Consider the following 17,426-nt stretch of genomic DNA (forward strand, 5'->3'; position numbering starts at 1 on the left):
GAATGAAATAAAACACAGCAATAAGGATCTTCATATCCTGGAGCAAAAAAATCCATAATGACAATAAATTGACTTTATTTATATATCAAGAACTATACCTCTGAGATTAAAGTAATGTCACTGACATTCACAGAAAACAAAGCATCTTTCCAAAAGATAGAGAAGTGATTAAAAGCTTGAGGCACACAACTTCATTGTTTGGCATATGAGAGAAAGCCAGAATAGGAAGAGAATTCCAACAACCTGGGTGGGGGGAGGAACAACCAAACTTTTTCAAGAGTATCTTTAAACTGTTTTTGAAAATACTTTGGTTCAGAACTTTGTTTATACACTGGTTTAAGTTTTACATCATATGTGGAGACACTTCTATTGATCCAACATACTTTTCTCTTTCGCTTTCTTTCAAGAGATACACCAAAAAGCTTATCAGTTTTCCCTCTGTAAATTTTAGAATTTTTCAGGTTTTATTACAACTCAGAATAACACTGAGTTAAAACTTGTAAAATTTCTCACTACGTGTAATACCCGTCTCTACACAGCTCTACAGTTACTCTGTTACATATCTACATAACTAATACTCTGTTCCAGAAAGGTCTAAAATGTCACAATATTTACTGGAAGAAGCTTAATTGATTTAGCAGGGGGGTTTGTTTCAATTTTTCCTTTACCTCTCTATACTGCTTTCTATTTCAAGTCGTAAAACTGCTTGTCAAATTGTGTTACGACGAATAGCTGAGACATAATAATAAGCATTGTAGATAGAAGCTATTTTAGTAATTCTCATATTTTCTTTGAAATGTATGACTATTACAAAGTTATGTGTATTATACATGAATAAATTAAATAATTTTATGCATAAAAAATTTAAACTGGTAATCTATATAAATTGGTATATATATAATCGGTAAATTATATAAATATTTTTCTATGCAAATTTTTTAAAAAGGAATGCGTAATGCTGCTTTGTTTTCCAAGGACCAGATGGTACAGCTTTTTCGTTTGGAATCAATCAATCAGCTGCTAAAAGAAATGAAATGTTTGTTTAACCAGACTTCATATCCACTCTAAAAATCCATCTAATTTGTTGGCAATTCTTGCAAGTAATCTCCTTGCTAAGACTGGCTTTACTTCAAATGTCCATAAGGAAGAGCTGTTTCACTGGGCTCTGATGATGAGTGACTGATCACACGCACACATTGGAAGGCCTCTGACCAACTATCAAGGCACAGGAAGGAAAGCAGAGCTAAAAAAAAGTCTCCAATTTTGATGGGGCATGAATGCAAAGCTAGACTGTTACCTATGTATAAAGAGAATCTCCTTGTCGATGCTACAAGAGAAGTAATTTCCTGGGAAGTTTTACATGTTCATTACAGGGTCTAAAGTAAATTTTATACAAGAAGTAGGCACTTTACTTAAATTGTGAAATATTCCAAGCCATTTCCTTTTCTCCCGAAACTAAGGTCAACAGATTCTTTCGTTATCAAGAAGACTATGTGCCTGTTTTCAGACACTTCATGCAGATTTCATATAGAATTCATCACCAATTTTCTTCAGAAATATTTCTCTAACTCTCTTATACGCTACCTAAATATAATCACAAAATACCAACTCTGTTAATGTGCAATTGTTGTGATACCAAGTCGCAAATTTTAACAGATGCATTCCAGGTCAAGCCAAGAAGATGACAAATACTGTTTATGATCTCTCAGAAGTTTGGTGTTTTCATTTCCTAAATTCTTTCAGAAAACCAAGGGAGTTTTGTCTTTGTAGTATCCAGATCTTTATGCAGGGCCATATGACATTCTTGTCCAAGTTTGCTCCTTTCAAGAAGACGGGCCAATCTTTGTACAAAGATACTACCACAATTCAGAAAAAAATATTAAAGGGTGTTATATGGAAGACAAAACCAAGTTAGATACTGTTTTGATACTACCACAGTTCAGAAAAAAATATTAGAGAGTGTTGTATGGAAAACAAAACCAAGTTACACTGTTTAATCAGACATTCCTTTATCCCTACTGAATATTTTTACAGAAAATTAAAGGGTTTAGATATAACACCCTTCCTTCTGTTCTTCTGGAAGGGGAGAAACAGAAAGTTGTAGGTACCTATTAGTTAGTATTACAGCACAGAACAGGCTTCTTTTGAACAAGACAGCATTTGTTAAGCTTCAGCATTATGTTGAACACCAGACAATAGAAATTAAGATCTTTCTTCAAATAAAGACAAAAGACTGGAATATTCTAAATAAATTCAACTTGTGAAAAGTGTTTTCATGAGTGTATGATAGGTTTTTGGCAGGTAAATATATGTAAATGCATACTTAAGACCTTAAAAATGGTAATAAACAAAAATGAAAGGGCAGGTTCTAGTGCAAGGAGCAGTAATGTACAAATCATATAACAGGAGTATAGAAACAAAATGAAGGGATAGGTGAAGTTGGTATACCGACAAAATAACGGGTAATTAAGATGCAATAGGAAACAGCAAACAATCATGTTCTGATGTATGAAGACACTTGATAATAGAAAGAGACGTTTTTGTTGACTTCAGATGGCAAAGGGTAGCCACTAACATGAACAGCAGAACAACAGTGGCAAGCACCAGGCAGAGAAGGTAACTGTGAAGGGGAGCAGCGTAAGACATGATACCAAGGTGTTGAAGAAGTAGAAGATGATGTAGAAAGGAAGACAACGCACGATCACCTTGTAGCTGAATACTTCTTTTAAATGTTTTTTTTTAAATGCTGCACAGAAAGATCAGTAGTGTGTAAGACAGAAGGAGAAGACGTAAAAATAGAAATTAAGAAACCCAAAGAAAACCCAGAACAGATCAAAGGACAAACACTTAAGGAACATTGTTTTAGAAGTCACCCGATTACATTCAAACACAGAAGAAAATGAAAACAGAATACAACAAGGAAGACACCATGGCAGAATCAAAATAGCTTAAATTAGAAAATTGATACAGGTTTTAATAAAGAAGCAAAAAAATTAACAGAGCCAAGAAAGAATAAGTCAGCAAAATGCAAGATTTGGATATAAAGTCTATGGTGTTCACATGCAAATAAGGAGAAATGGTTGCAAAGATCTACATACAAAGGGGGAGGGTGGGGGGAGAGAGAGAGAGAGAAGGGTCTTTTAGTGCTGATTTCTTCTGGAAAATAGGAAAAAAAAAAAAAAAGAATGGAAGGACTGAAGACAAAAGGGCAATAGATTTCTGCTCTTCAAGCCAGTAGAAGTAAAATGCCAAAAAATGTGTATTTGCTTTCTTGGTAGTTGGTCCAAATACACAATATATATACTCTTAAGGGACTTCACAATAGTATTAAACCTCAAAATCTTCCAAGCTAAAGGTAAAACTTACATGCGCCCTGATGTCCAGATAAGCCATTTCTAGCATAATACGTCCAGGCTGTTGGTATTTTTTTTTTTAAATGTTATTTACATTCTTTCTGAGGAGAAGAGGGGTTAAAAACACCCTACAAATGGCTTCCTCACTCTTAACTTGACATGCTTTCATATTGCATCAGAAACTGTCTACAAGTACTAAGAGGTGAAAACCTGGTCAGAACAGTGATCCAAGGTCTTAGAGTAAGGTAAAAAGTATGTATGAAAAGAATCAAAACCAGAAAGATAAGAGCACCAAAAAGATGCTAGAGTCTTTTTAAAGTTTAATCACTTGAATAATACAGATCAAACTGAGACCACCAAATCCGTTTCATGCTAAAATTTGAAAGGGCTTGGCTGTGCTCTAACTTGAAGTAAGAAAAGGTTTAAAAAAAATTTTTTTTCATTTTAAATTTTGGTGTGAAACACCAAGCTTCTTTAAGCTTCTTAGTCTGGGCAGAAAATCCAGTCATTTTAATCAGCTGACAAAAACAACTACGAACACATTTTAAAGTTCACCATTGACTATGCTAACATTCACAACAGTGGGCTTGAGCATGGCTTGAGGGGAAAAGTTTCCCTTCTTAGAAAAGCTTGACTAGGGAAGCAGACTAAGGGAGAACAGCTTAGAGTGAAAGAAGAACTAACAAAAAACCTTGTAGCCGCACAGACCTTAACATCATTTTTATTGCTGCATTTCTTCATGGGTTCTTTTCCACTCCCAGAACTGCTCACCTGAACCCCAAAGGGGAGGTGTTGATGGACAGGGGAAGACAAATTACTCATTTCCAAGTTTTTAGGATCCTCTATTTTAAACATGTGAGGAAAATCAAATGGTTCAGAAAACCAGTTTACAGAATAGCTTTTTCCAGCTCCAGACAGCCAAAAGTTGGAAGAAGTCAGCTTCTCTTAGATTTCAATGGCTCTTTACTGATTGAGGGAAGCAGATGTTCTCACTCCTGTTTTATTTTCTGACTGGCGTAAAGATCAAGAAAGAGTTATCCCACACAGCTGGCACAGCTGCTGGCTATCTCTAGAAAGCAGAAGAGCTGAATGACAAAAAGGATTTAGCAACTCTGTTACCCTACATGATGTTCCCATAGAGTTTCACTAGCACCTTGGTGAACTGCAGTTTCTGCATCACTACGTAAAAAGGCAGCTTTAATTTTAGGGCTGACAAATAGTCTCCTTTTGTAAGTACAAACCTCATTATAAATAGAAGACGTAGCATGACAGTCTGCACTATGTGACACAGTGAAGGTGCTACAGTACATTTTGTTTCTGTCAGTGAATATGGCTGCTGCAGGGGATAAACTCCTTTAAACTGCTGCTAATACAGGAGTAAATCTTCTCAGCTTTACAGGGGCATAGGAAAGGTGCAGATTCACAGGAACTGATGGAATTAAATGATAGTAAAAGTGACCAAAGTAGGCAGTGCATCAGATCCACAAAGTCCAGCTATGCCTCTCCATCACTTTCAACTTCCCAGAAAAATACTAAAAGATAAATAGATTGTGAGGTGCTTGGGTTTATGTCACTCAAGCTGGTTTCAACTCTTGAGCCCCTTAAAAAGGGCTGAAAGCATAAATAGACAAGGAAGGGGGGAAAAAACCCCAAACTTACTCAAGAAATAGTTGCACTCTGAAATGGCATACCTGCAGTTTATTTTAAAACAAAGGAACAAGTTTTATTTGTTGCTTTACTACAATATATATTCAGAAGATCAACTGCAAAACTGAAAATGTTAAAAAATAAATTTCTGTATATAAACACACATACACTGTAAGCTTCTGCTCTGTCAGCTTAAGTTTCTCTCTGTGCAGTACTACAACAAACCTATCCCTACCCTTATTCATTCCAATGCTACATGGTGGAGAAACCACGGCTGATACAATTTTTTTTAAAATAGGCTAAGTGAACTAGAAGTCTCACCATGACTCAAAGCAAGATACACATGAGAACAAAACCCCTTATGAATTCCAGATCTGTGTTCTGACAGCAAGAGCACATGAAGCTGCTGGTTTGCTCTACTCCTTCGTGTATATTGAAAAGTCTTTAAAAGCCCCACAAAAAAACAACATGATGCAACTCTACTTCAATGTTCTTGTTATTCTGTAGGATTATTGCTGCAATGGTCGGAACCAAACCTTGTCTGTCAGTTTTTTAAAGTTCGGATATAAAAATTCTGTAGTTTGGAACTCATCCTTATAATGCCTAAGAACAGAAAAAATAAAATAAAGTCCCAAATTCAGTCTCCAGTTATAGTTAAACTTAGAATAAGTACAGAAGTGTTGTTAAAGTCAGCCAAAAATAAGTGTGAACAAGTATTTTACTTTTACATCTCGCATTTTAAAAGTGAAGTAAACCTTTCAGATACGACAATGAGATGGAAGTATTGCTGGAAACCCATATTGTATTGATGCACACTCTCAAAAATGCTCTGCATTGCAATTTTGTTATATCCAATTTATGGTAAAACATAGCTATGTATAACGATGTTTATTTTTTATATAACAAGTATATTTTTGGTACATAAATCCCTCCACATCTTCCTGTGTGCACGCACACACAGACCCCTTGCTAGATGATTCTTCTGCTTGTAATTATATTATTACTGTAATTATCCTTCCTGCAAGAAAAGATCCAAAAGTTTAACTAAACTAAATCTTTACTCATTAGCAGAACAGTAACTTAACATGATCTTGATTATCATGAGCTTGAAATGTTTTCCAAAGTAGCTTTTGCCAGGTTTCCAAATATTAAGGGTGCCCCTGCTCATTTGGTGTTGGCAAAGCAGATGTGGTTGGAAACTGCTGCTGAACTTTTCTGGGTTTGCCCCTTCCACACTTTGAGGCTGTCAGTTTACAGAAGCTCCCAACACCTTCAGCTGTGAGAGGTGAAATCTAAAATAAATTACAAATCAAAAAACCAAGGAGCACCACCCACCACCAGCATCCAAAAAGACTCATCAGTCAAACAGTGACAGAAGGAGGAAACTAAAGCTGAAGAAGAAACCAGCACCATTCTGATACAGAACTGCACACAGAATCATAGAACGTCCTGAATTGGAAGGGACCCACAAGGATCATCGACTCCAACTCCTGTCCCCGCATAGGGCAACCCCAAAATTCACACCATATGTCTGAGGGCGTTGTCCAAATGCTTCTTGAATATTGTCAGGCTTGGCGCCATGACTGCCTCCTGGGGGAGCCTGTTCCAGTGCTCCACCACCCTCTGGGTGAAGAACCTTTTCCTAATTTAAATCTCCAATTTAAACCTCCCCTAGCATATCTTCCTGCCGTTCCCTCAGGTCCTATCATTGGTTGTCAGGGTTCTCAGAGATCTCAGGATCTCAGAGATCAGCGCCTGCCCCTCCTCTTCCCCTTGTGAGGAAGCTGTAGACCGCAATGAGGTCTTCCTTCAGTCTTCTCCAGGCTGAACAGACCAAGTGACCTCAGCTGCTCCTCGTACGGCTTCCCCTCTAAACCCTTCACCATCTTCGTGGCTTCGTATCCATTTTGTACTGTGGTGCCCAAAACTGCACACAGCACTCAAGATGAGGCTGCACCAGTGCAGAGTAGAGCAGGACAGTCACCTCCCTCGACCGGCTAGCCATACAGTGCTGGATGCACCCCAGGACACGGCTGGCCCTCCTGGCTGCCAGGGCACACTGTTGGCTCGTATTCAACTTGCCATCAACCAGAACCCCCAGATCCCTCTCGGTGGGGCTGCTCTCCAGCCTCTCGTTCCCCAGTCTGTGTGTATGTCCAGGGTTGCCCTGTCCCAGGTGCAAAATCCGGCACTTGCCCTTGTTAAACTTCATACGGTTGGCAATTGCCCAGCTCTCTAATTTGTCCAGATCCCTCTGCAGAGCCTCTCTGCCCTCCAGAGTGTCATCGGCAAACTCAGGTAGTAAACCATCAAGTCCTGCATCCAAGTCGTTTATGAAGATATTAAAGAGCACTGGCCCTAAGATGGATCCCTGAGGAACCCCACTAGTGACTGGTTGCCAGCCCGATGTAACCCCTTTACTATAGCCCTTTTACCTCATTTACTATAACCCTTTGAGCCCGACCCATCAGCCAATTGCTCACCCATTGCATTATGTGTTTATCCAGCTGTATGCCGGACATCTTGTCCAGGAGGATACTGTGAGAGACAGTATCGAAAGCTTTACTGAAATCCAAAAAGATTACATCGACTGGCTTCCCTTGGTCAACTAGGTGGGTAACCTTGTCATAGAAGGAAATTAAGTTTGTTAAGCAGGACTTTCCCCTTGTCAACCCATGCGGCCTGGGACCAATGACTGCGTTGTCTTTCAGGTGTTCTTCAATAACTCCCAGAATAATCTTCTCCATAATTTTGCCAGGCACAGAGGTGAGACCGACAGGCCTGTAGTTACCGGGGTCATCCCTGTTGCCCTTCTTGAAGACTGGGACAACATTTGCCAGCTTCCAGTCAACTGGGACCTCTCCAGATTCCCAAGAGCATTGAAAAATCATTGAGGGAGGTCTTGCTATGACATCAGCCAGCTCTTTAAGTACCCTCGGATGAATCCCATCGGGCCCTGTTGACTTATAGGGATCCAGCTGGAGCAGCAAATCCCACACAAGTTCGAGGTTGGTTGGGGGTTCATCACATGTATCTAAAATGTTTCAAGCTGTTTCAGCACACTTCAATTTTTCTAAGTGTAGGCACACTCAGCTTTTAAGAAGAGCTCTATATATCAAAAACACCAAACACAATCTGATCCTGCACAGAAAAGATTCTAAGCGAACCAGGACTTCTGTTTTGGGTTTTTTCCTTCCTATTTTTGCCTACTGTGTAATTATCTTAATGTAAAAATGACAACAAAATGGCTGTTCTGGTTTCTGCATACAGCTGAAGACCCCTTTCCAAAACCTCTTCTTGATTCAAAAATATCTTCAAAATATTTGCTAAAATGACACCCTCCCCTAAACAAAAGACGGTGGCAACGGGGAACAAAAATAAAATCCTAACTAGATAAAACTGTCTTGCAACACCAACAGTAGTTCTTTGAACTAAATTTCTGATGGACTTCTAGAGACAGCAATTTGTGCATGACCAGAAGGTGGATCTTCAGCCAAGAGTTGTTCACTACAAGCCATGCAGCTAAATTTCAGGTACTTGCAGCTGAGCTACCCCTGTAGAATTAGGTTACCTTGATGAGAAAAGCACAAGAAGGAACACTTTAAATAAAAGACAAGGGTCTGATAGGATAAAGCTGTAAGACCTTCAAGGCTACCAGCCCTCACACCCCAGGAAGCAGCCAGCCACGGCTGCTGACCACGTGCTCGCCGTGATGCACCAGAGCAGGAGGAAGGTGCCAGCACAGTCAGCTAACTGAAATGCTGGGTTTCTGGGCACTCTGTGGGCACTTGCAAACTGTGTCTCAGTGTGTCAGTAACTGCAATAAGGTTCACGTCCAGGAAGAAAACTGAGTTTCTTGATGAGCTGCAGCTTTATGCACATCTTAAATGGGACATGTACATAAAAAGATTCATTTGGAGATTTAAAGTTCTTTTGGGAAAGATTTTTTTTCCCCCCAAATGGATCTACTGTGATGCTGAAGAAATTCCAGAAATTTATTTCTGAAGAAATACAACAATTCTAGATTCAGTTATGTTACATTCAATTACAACCAAATGATGTGCATTCAGGAAAACCAAAGAAATAAGAAAGAGCCCAAATGTGACAGGCATTTACCAATGCAGTACTGCCTAATTACTAATGACGATGGAAATCAGAAAACCTGGACTTCCCGGCTTTAGGTATAACTGAAAATTTGAGTAAACTAAAACCTGTAAATCCCCGTGACTAATACAGTTTGTGTGTTCATGTTGCATCTATTATTTTCTCCTGTTTTTAAAGAGATGTTGCTATACACGAACAACCACCCAGCCAAAGTGCAATTTTCATGTATAAATGCAATTAAGCAATCGGAAAATTTCACTCTAAGTAAGAGAATTTGAGAATACTGGAAGGTGCCTTGAACAAGTCCACCAAATCATGGCTGCATATGACGTGGCACCAGCTTTAGTCAATCATTTTTCCAGTTGTAGTAAAACCAAGTCCAAGCACTACTTCTCAGCCATGACGAGGTTACCTCCACAGCCAGAAGCTGAACTGAGCTACTGCAGTCCCAAAAGCATAAGCAAGCACAACCCCTGGCATCTTCACACACCTTCAGAGTGAAACTGAGTTTTGATTCTGTTTTTTCTGGGATACAATCATTGTAGGGGCCCTTGGTTTGCTCTCACAGTTGGCCAGGACAAACACATGAATTTTACGAGCTAAAAACTTCATCCTTTCACTGTGGCCACGTGGGATTAGTAAGAGTCTATCACATACAGCACAGCTATTTTACTCACGGCAGTTCAAATGCAAGTTAACTTAAGCCTAAGGGTTTTGTTCTGCCACTCGTAACATCACATTAAATAAGTACTACATCATTCTACAAGATGTTCCGGGAAAAGGTTGTTCAATTGCTTAAATTATATTTGGAGCAATAAGTGCCAGAAAAAAAAGCAGAATCTTGTTCCTGATCATAATTAGTCTAACAGCAGAATCACATGGCTGGGATGAACCACAAAGATAACCTAATCCACCTCAGTCCCCAAAAAGCTCAATTACATCCATGTATCATTCCCGACATCCTCCATTTAAAAATCTCCCATGATGTAAATGCCTCAACACGCCGAGGCAGCCTAGAGCTCCACCAGCCCTTCAGCACCAGCATTTCTCCTGCTCTCTCTACACCGTGAGGCTGCTCTGCTGCAGTTTGAACTCATCATTTCTCTTTCTACCCAGCATGAATTTGGAGAACAGGTTGTTGTACTCCTCCTTGCAGCCATCTTTTGTCTGTTTGCAGATATGAATCTCTTCTTTACAATAAAAAGGCCAAGTTTGCTCATCTTGGCCACAGGTCATGTTTTCTAGGTGCTTTCTTCTTCCTCTTCTCTGGACTCCCCCGTTTTTTCATGAAGCTCAGCATACGGAAGTTGACAATGCACAGCAGGATTAAGTTGCACATCCCACAAGTCATGCTTCTTTTAATTCAACCCAAAATAGCGTTTTCCTTGTTCATAGAGTCATATGTAATGAACTACAAGGTCAATATGCCAGCAATAAAGCCCACTTCTACAGAATAAAAAACCCACAAAAACACAGTAGTTTTCCTCAACCTCTACTTATGCAGTTGGTTAACCCTTCCTAAGCATAGTCCTTCCCAATGCTGAGTTTCTCTTAATCTCAAAATCTTAAAAACAGCTTCCAAAAGAAAAACCATTCTTTAATTTTTTTATATAGACATAATATTATCTATATATAAATATGGATATTCTATATAAATAAAAATATTATATAGACACATACACACTGTTTTTTTAAATGAATTGGGAAGAAAAACCAACAGAAGGAATTTTAGCGCTTTATGGCTGGACTAGCATACATTTCTGTCCACTGCTGCATTGGCTGTCATGCTGCTAAAACTTTCCATCAGCACAGCTCCTTCGTGACTGAGCACAAGCCTTCTTCCTGCTGCCACTGAATTAAGCTTCAGCTTTCTTAAAGCTCTGAAGTTATGGATTGCCACCTTCCCAGCTTATATATCTGCCTCACACTCTCCCTCTGCCTCCTACTGTGAGCTAATGAACTTATAAAGGATTCTCATTTTTAGTGCAATATTCAAATATGCCCTGTAGAAGCAGAAAGGAAATTAAAAAGCAGAGAAAAATAAAAATAATAAGATATGTGGAAATTTGCCAAATTTGTGTCAAGTTGACTCTAGGCTCATTTGTGTCAGTGATAAACAAGACAATTACCATTGTGGTAACAAAGGGAAGAAAGCAGAGGGGTTGCCATCAGAATAAGAAAGAGACGGTGAGTTTATTTGCCACTGGGATAATAAAGAAAATTACTGCCATGGGGGTGAAAACTGTAATTTGAGTTACCATGCAGTAGCGCAACCCAGGAATTTGCTATGAATACAGAAGAAAAGCATCCCATTTACGGCAAAAACAAAGATGCTTCTGTTTCTCTCTCAACTTTGTTCTTTCTTTGCTTTGGGCTGAGGGAGGGGGGGCAGAGAAACATGAATTTAAATCCAAAAGGCTGATCAAAGATGGATTTTTAAACAAATTTAACAGTGATTTTAAATTAGAAGCCATAGATTAGGCAATTAGCATCCTTGTAACAGTGTCAGCCTACAGACATCACAAGAAAGAAGTATAATTAGACACCAATTTTTAACAAGGTGCTTTTGAGAATTAAGTCACTCAAGGGTACACAAACACTTCTTTTTAAAAAACCTCTGCATTCTAGCATGGTTCTTTGTAGCTGAAATAAACACTGTTCAGGATAAAAACATCTGAAAGGGAGAACTGCAAGTCATGCCAAACATCTCCACATAAGGCACACTTTTCATTTTAAATCTGGATGGTTTGGCACATTTGTGTAGCTGTAATGCATTACTGGGCACTGCATCTGAGGGGGAAGACTGTCAAAGAAACTCTTAGATATTTGCTGGGTTTGTGCTGGTCTTACACTGGTCCCAGCCACAGAAAGCTTCAGAGCTGCCTGGAGCTCATTTGAGTCTTCTCCAGCTGGGAGACAACAGCAACACTGCCAATATCATCTTGCCCCCTTCCTCCCTCCTAGCCCTGTCTCCCATGCAAAAGGCTTCAAGGTTGGCACAAAAACGAAGTTTGAAAAATCCATACCCCTAAAGAAAAAGTATGATTTCTACTCCCACTTACTTTGTATTGCCAGGGCAATGGAAAAGAGAAGAGGAAAAAAGGTACAAGCCTGGATCTACGCTTCCCCAGCTCTGTAATACAAATGGTTGCACTCCAAGTGCGACGAGAGACACAAATGTAAACCTCAGCAAATTATACAGGGGCCAAAGCAGGGGAGACAACTCCAGTAAATTTAGGTCAAAGTTACAGAAATATCTGGAATCTCATTTTAATACAAGATGTCTATAAGCAGCTACAAATAGCAAAAATACAGATTAAACCCAAGGATTTTTCCCCACCAAGTTCATGTTCTTTCCTGCCTTGGATATCACAGCATTTGATCTGTTTTAAGACCTGAACTTCCTCAACAATGTTAAATAACGCTCAGCTGCACAAAGAGATATCCTGATTACACAGCTTTACAAAATATCATAATGTCAGCTTTTGTTTATTCCTGAATATTACTAATCCCAAAATGCATTACTCCCATGCTCATTTATAAGACTGTAATTAAGTTTTGTTTTTACAGCCCTTGACAGTTGTAATTGTCATTGTTTCCTGGCCCTTTCCCTGCTCCTTCCCACCCCAGTTCCCCAAACATTTTTCTATCTGAACCTATTGTAACCAGCAATCCTGTGAAGGAAAATACCATACCTTGCTTAGCTGTACTTACTGAATACAAGTTTTACCTGAATAAAACTTCCTCGAGTTATTAACAAAAATTACTGGTCCAATAAAATAAGATTTCTTAAAACCTTACATTAAAAGCTCAAAAAAAACCCAAACCACACCAACAGTAGCTTACCTACAAAACCATCGCTATACACACAGACTTACAGACACCTAACCAAACAGTGGGTTTCCAGAGGAGCTGAGCACTTATTTCCACCAACAGAAAAGAACTAAAACACGACAAAAACAAATGCTCATATCAGCATTTACATTATCTCAATCAAAATGCCCTCTATCAACATGACACCAATTTAGAACCACTGCATCATCTTTGTCATTTCCATTAATCACTTAGCAACTCGCAATGCCAACAGAATTCAACTTTTTTAACTGCCATAAAAATATCAGCAGAAACATCTGCTTCTTGTCCCTTTTTTCATGTTTTCTCTCCAATACTTTCAATTAGGGATGACTGTGTCCTGGCAATTTACTGGAAATCATTTTCACATTTTTTTCACATAATGGATGGCTGTGACATTAGTAACACGTTAGATAGGTACCTTGGCGGTTGCCCTGGTTGGCACTGACTCTCTCTGGTATCTGTTTCAATAGCAGCACTGAGGAGTATCCATTCAGATTATTGCCTGAGCGGATGAGACTATGGGGAAAGTGTCAGGTTCTGTGAAAAAAGCCCATGTGCACACCCACAGAGGAGATGCAATGGCAGGGGAGAAGCCCAAATAATACCCTGCCAGGCTGCTCCTGGGTCCATCACAGGAGCCATCAGCCCATCAAAGGCCCATCTGCACAAGCCCAGAGAGGGACCCAAATCAAGGACTCCCAGGCAACAACCAACCTGTCTGGGGGTGTTCTGTACATAGGCATGGAGCCCATCACCATGCGTCACTGGGAGCGGCTCTCTCCAACACCTTTCAGACTAAGGGGGTTGCTGCCTAAGGGTGGGACACATTACGGGATGCACGGGAAACATAGCTCAGGATTGCACAGGACTTACGGGATGTTTAGGGGCAGAACCAAAGGCAGGAAAAGGGAGAGAGTTAGGTGATTTGGAGGAGGACATGTGTGAATAGTAGTCTGGTCAGTTCGCTTGCCAGGTTGTGCCCTGCATCTGATCAGCACAGTCTGTCCTGCCTTCTATTATATTCCTTTCTAACTCTTTCCGGGGTAAAGGGCTCTCGATCCTGTGTGCACGTGTGTGTATGAGGGTGTGGGTGCCAGCACGTGGGGTCAAGACCATAGGTTGGAGGGCCCCTGTGCCCATGGTGCCAGCCATTGGAGTAAGTGCAGGTGTGTGTGTGTGATGGCTAGCGAAGATCAAGCTGGACTAGGCAGCAAGCAGATGAAGTAGTTTAGGAGCAAGCAGGGGTGAGTGGGTCTCTAAGGGTCAGCTCTGGACATGAGAGCACCTGGGTGTCTCTAGGGGCGAGAGCACAGCGGGGTCAGCTCTGGACATGAGAGCACCTGGGTGTCTCTAGGGGCGAGAGCACAGCGGGGTCAGCTCTGGACATGAGAGCACCTGGGTGTCTCTAGGGGTGAGAGCACAGCGGGGTCAGCTCTGGACATGAGAGCACCTGGGTGTCTCTAGGGGTGAGAGCACAGCGGGGTCAGCTCTGGACATGAGAGCACCTGGGTGTCTCTAGGGGTGAGAGCACAGTGGGGTCAGCTCTGGACATGAGAGCACCTGGGTGTCTCTAGGGGTGAGAGCACAGCGGGGTCAGCTGGAGGGACCTGGAAAGTCCTGGTCAGCTCTGGATGTGTGTGCATGCAATGGTCTGTACCAGTAACTGGAGTGGAACTGCTGCCTCAGGGGTTGTATGTCCAGGTGACAGAAACTGGGTAGACTGGGATTGAAGGCCAGCTACTGGGCAGACTGACTGCCTGAGCCCTGCTGCTGGAGGGATCCGTCCCGTACATATACTCCTTCTAATGGACCTCCATCCTGCTCAGCCAGAGTGGGAAGGAGGGCGAGGCCGCTGGTGCCGTCCACGTGTGAGCGCACTGAGTGTCTGTGATCTGAGTGGCCGGCCATGTATATACGCAGTGTCTGTGTGTGCTTTATGTGCACGTGCCTGCTGGGAACACACCTTTAGCCTTGCTATTGGTAAGATCTGGGGTCATCAAGCTGCCGCAGCATCGCCTCTTTTGGTTGATCAATCTGGCATGGTATGTTTTCTTCTAACAGAAAGTCAGAATACAGGCCTTATCTCCTGTAGCCATTTCTCCTTTTATTTACTGTTGCAATTAACTTCTTACAGAGCTCTGAATCTGTGGGTTGTGCTCAGCTACATATATTCAACACATCTCCCTTCTCTGTGATCAGTAACATACTGCCTGACAAGTTGTTCAAGTCATCAAGAACCTGGCTGAAGCTCCTAGCTTTTGCCCACCAGAGCTTTCTAATCTGCAGAATTTGTTTGATGATGGTCATCCAAACTGCTGGAAGAAAACAATACAAAGACTGGGTGAAGAGAAAAAAAATCAGAGCAGATTATTACAGAAGGAATGATAAAAGGAAGAAACAAACTGCTGAGGTTGACAGGCAACCACAAAGAAACTGAGAAACATGAAAATGGGGAAAACAGAAGTGGGTTTGAAAAGGAGAGGCACAGTTAAGAATTTGAGAAAGGCATAACAAGTCCGGGTAGCTCAGTTAGCCTGAGCATGAATCTGAGAAATGCAGCAATATTTGTAGTGCTCTGAAGTAGCACTGGCAGATATAAAACAAAAATAGTGACAAACTGCATATTATGTTTTTGTCTATGTTTTAGAACATCTACTAGTTCCTTCTGAACCTAAAAGCATATTGGAAACATTGGAACATTGAAAAATAGAGCAACCACAAGAAAATTTCATTTAAAGTTTCCTAAACAACTGATTAGGTGATTAGGGAATATGGATGTGATAAACGAGTTAATGTAAAAGCTACATAGGGATGCACACGCTTAAAAATTTGCAAGATGAGATTCAAAGAAAGACTGTACGGTTCCACTAAGATAAAATGAATAGTGCTAGATGTACAGCTAAGTAAATAAGTACATGTAAGTAGTACAGCTAAGACTACTACTGAGAAAATGAAGAACTACAAACTACATCAACACATTTAAGTATTTCTACTAGTGTCAGCACAAACTGTATTTATGAAACAGTAGCATCTTCCATGTTTTTGTAAAGTTAGCTAGAAGTAAACATAACTAGAAGATTCCCCTGTCTTCAGCAAAATATTTAAGGAGTTCCAGTAACCTGTCATTACTTTTGCTAAAAGACCTGTCTAGCCAAGATAACTATTAGCCATCTAATCCAAGATGAAATTTTAAAGACATAGTTATGAAGTATGACTGATATCAAACACCTACTTCTGCTAATGGATTTTGGTCCTACAATTTGCCCTGTTTTGTCTCCCATTGAAAATAGAGCATACTGGGAAGGAGAGTAAAACTCAAAAAACACACCATACTATAACCACAAAAAACCAACACAGCTCTTGCCCCAGAGTGAAAAGGGTCAATGTGGACAATTGGTTTCGAAGGCAGGCATGCAGAGCACAAAACCACTGTTATAGAGCAAACAAAGCAGTAAGAAACTGAGCTGTCATGTCTTGTTACCCTTCGCATGAATTTCTGTATTTTGGCTTTCCGTATTCTTGCTCTCCATTTTCTTCCACAAGTGCAAGACTTCCCACGGCTTCAGCTTGTGACAAAAGAATGCTACTACAGTCTTTCAGAGTCACCAGCCAGGCCTGAGAGGAGATAATCAGCCTTTAATCTCATCAGCAGAGGTACAATGCAATAGCCTCTTCCATTGCTTTCAGGCACAAAACAGAAGCCCATTCCCCAACAAACCACACTTTTGCCCCTGGACAAAAACGACTAAGCTACCCCAAAGGGTCAGCTCTAATGAAGTAACGGTACCTTGCAGGGGAAGTCTTCTTAAGAAGACTCAGCAGGGTTCTACCCCAAGCAGCCCATTGCAGAAGAGGGGGCTCCACTACTTTTCCACCTCAGGATTAAGTCAGAATTGCTCTATACCATTTTGCATTTGCAAGGCTACATTCCAGAGGAGATGAGTGGCTCCTGCGAAAGCAAGCTTGGAAATTCAATTCACAGACACTTTGGGGTAACTGGCCACCAGTCTTATACTTAGGATTGGACACAGAGTTGATTGCAAAGCCTCTGCTTTCTTCAGCAGATTATCTAGGGCAGGCAAAGTCCTTACTATGCCCCTCTTCTCCAGTCATACGCACAGAGAGAAGCACAAAGGTCTTTGGGAATCTGCTTTTCCTGTTGCACTTCTACCTGCAGTACGAGTATCTTACACATTCATACAACTGGATCACAAAACCCAAGGGTATTATGAGGCACTAACTGGACGTGGTTAGCAGTTTTTGAAAGATCATCCTCCCTTCCCGGAAAAACTGGGGGGTTACAGGAAACCAAGGAACAGTTTGATAATTTTCTTGAATAGTTTGCTTTTTCAAAATAAGTTTGTGAATTAAAACATTAGCTCACCAACATTTAGCCTGTTTCCAGTGTGGTAAATTATAAATGAGGGTCTGATTTTACATTGATCAACTGTTCTCATTAAATTTTTG

The 17,426-nt window shown here is 40.6% G+C and overlaps 1 protein-coding gene across 1 annotated transcript in view; it reads right to left on the minus strand.

Annotated features, from left to right (window-relative positions):
- Positions 1–17,426, minus strand: part of CNTNAP2 (contactin associated protein 2) — a gene marked incomplete at both ends in the record, with an annotated part of 1,183,012 nt that overhangs the window by 366,695 nt on the left and 798,891 nt on the right. The window lies entirely within an intron of this gene.

This window comes from Platalea leucorodia, assembly GCF_965183815.1.
Source record: "Platalea leucorodia genome assembly, chromosome: 1".
Lineage (NCBI taxonomy): Eukaryota > Metazoa > Chordata > Aves > Pelecaniformes > Threskiornithidae > Platalea > Platalea leucorodia.